The sequence below is a fragment of the Lynx canadensis genome, chromosome B3, assembly GCF_007474595.2.
Source record: "Lynx canadensis isolate LIC74 chromosome B3, mLynCan4.pri.v2, whole genome shotgun sequence".
NCBI classification, from domain to species: Eukaryota; Metazoa; Chordata; class Mammalia; order Carnivora; family Felidae; genus Lynx; species Lynx canadensis.
The window spans coordinates 143690366-143693172 of record NC_044308.2 but is presented as its reverse complement, the minus strand read 5'-3'; positions in this window follow the sequence as shown (position 1 = coordinate 143693172).

Sequence of the window (2807 nt, the reverse complement as noted above, 5' to 3'; positions counted from 1 at the left end):
GGTAAAACTCAGCAGCAGCACATTTCCATCTAGCCCGCCCTTAGGGGTATCGTCCCCTATATCATGTCGATATTACAAACTTAGCAATACAGTGCTATTACCTTTGCTTTAAAAATAACGTCTTTTAAAGAAATTTTTACAAGTTTTTAAAGTTTTATTTTTATTTTTGAGAGAGCGAGCGAGCAGGTAGGCTTGGCACTATCAGCTCAGAGCCTGATGGGGGCTGGATGCCATGAGTCGTGAGATCATGACCTGAGCTGAAATCAGGAGTTGGATGCTAACTTAACCAACTGAGCCACCCAGGTGCCCCTTAAAGAAAATTTTATTTTAATGTTTATTTTTGAGACAGAGAGAGACAGAGTGTGAGCGGGGTAAGGGCAGAGACAGAGAGGAAGACACAGAATCCAAAGCAGGCTCCAGGGTCTGGGCTGTCAGCATAAAGCCTGACGTGGGGCTGGAACTCACAAACCGCACGACCACAACCTGAGCTGAAGTCGGCCGCCCAACCGACTGAGCCACCCAGGTGCCCCCTTAAAGAAATGTTTAAAAAGCAGAAGTAAATACATAGCTCACGGTTATCAGTGCCTGGCCTCTCAGCCCCAAATGTGCCCTTCTCTGCCCTGCGGTGTGAACCTGGGGCTGGACCCTGTAAATATTCCTTTGGCCTGCCAGAGCGATGCTAGGCTTTGCCAATAGAGGGCTCTAGAGGGCCACCGCCAGGCCACGGCCAAGCCACGGTTTCTCTTCCTGTCCCCGGGCTTTTTTGTCCACCTACGGCCAGCAGCTCGCAGGAGGCCCACTGGTGCTCTCTCTCTGGTGAGTTTCGTGGCCAACCAGTGGATCATTTGTGGTGAACCGGCTTCAGCCAGCTCCTCCTGTGGTGTTCCTGCCGAGCTGTGTGTCCCCCGGACCTCTGAATCTCAGCCTCGTGGGAGGCTTCTTCTTTTTCCTGAGCACTAGACGTGGCAGCTGTTTTCTGTGTTTGCTATTCCCTTAGTAGCGAAACTTCAATCCTTCAAGTTCTCTTGTCTGTTTTGGGAGTTAACCAGCTCTTATCAACTGCTAATTCTTTGTAAAAACTTCCCTGTTCAACTTATTCGAGTGGCTTCTGTCTTCTGGTGGGAACTGGAACAATCCATCTAGTCTCTTACTCGAAGTTTACCACTGCCATTGGCATCCGTCCCTACCTGTTACTCTGAGATGCCATCTGGGGTTATTCCCTTTTCCCCTGAACACCTTCCTTTAGTGTTTCTTTGTTTTCAACATTTATTTACTTTTGAGAGAGACAGAAACAGAGTGCCGGCTGGGAAGGGGCAGAGAGAGAGAGTGGGAGACACAGAATCCGAAGCAGGTTCCAGGCTCCGAGTTGTCAGCACAGAGCCTGACGCGGGACTCGAACTCATGAACCACGAGATCATGACCCGAGCCGAAGTCGGAAGCTCAACCGACTGAGCCACCCAGGTGCCCCTCCCTTCAGCATTTCTTATAGTGAAGACTTGCTTGGAATAAATTCCCTCAATGTTTGTTTATAGAAAATTCCCTTCCTTTGCCTTCATTTTGAAGGTTTTGCTGGCTAGAGGTCATGTTTGCCGGTTCCCACAAAATTTGGGGTAATTTTTCTGTTTTGTCTTCAAATATGTTCCCTGTCCCTTTCTCCCTGTCCTCTCTCTCTGAGACGGTTGGATACATGTTGGCTGCTTCATTGTCCCACAGACATCTGAGGCTCTGTTCATTTACCTTCTAATTTTTTATTCTCCACTTTTTGGATTGTTTAACTTTTATTTGTCTAGAAGTTCACCAATTCTTCTGCTATCCTAATCTGCCAGTCAGACCATCAGAAAAAAAAACCCATGAAATTTTCATTTCAGTTTTCATAGTGCTCAGTTCTAGAAATTCCTTTTTTATTAAGTTTATTTATTTATTTGGGGGGAGAGAGAGAGAGAGAGAGAGGAAGTGTGGATGCTTAACTGATGGAGCCACCCAGGTGCTGCTAGAAATTCCATTTTTAATAGTTTTTAAAACTCTTCTGAGTTTGTTCACTCATTAAAACAATTATCCCTTAGTGATTGATACATATTTATATTTATATTTATATTTATATTTATATTTATAGATGTTTTGAACTTTTTCCTTGCCAAATCCAACATCTGACCCCACTTGGGGTCAATTCTATTGACTGTCTTTTTCCTGATCATGAATCATATCTTTCCGATTCTTTGCATGTCTATTAATTTTTGGTTGAAGACTGGACATTTTTTAAAACTAATTTCAAATAACCCAGTGAAGAAATGGGCAGAAAACATGAATAGACACTTCTCTAAAGAAGACATCCGGATGGCCAACAGGCACATGAAAAGATGCTCAACGTTGCTCCTCATCAGGGAACTACAAATCAAAACCACACTCAGATATCACCTCACGCCAGTCAGAGTGGCCAAAATGAACAAATCAGGAGACTATAGATGCCGGAGAGGATGTGGAGAAACGGGAACCCTCTTGCACCGTTGGTGGGAATGCAAATTGGTGCAGCCGCTCTGGAAAACAGTGTGGAGGTTCCTCAGAAAATTAAAAATAGACCTACCCTATGACCCAGCAATAGCACTACTAGGAATTTACCCAAGGGATACAGGAGTGCTGATGCATAGGGGCACTTGTACCCCAATGTTTATAGCAGCACTCTCAACAATAGCCAAATTATGGAAAGAGCCTAAATGTCCATCAACTGATGAATGGATAAAGAAATTGTGGTTTATATACACAATGGAGTACTACGTGGCAATGAGAAAGAATGAAATATGGCCCTTTGT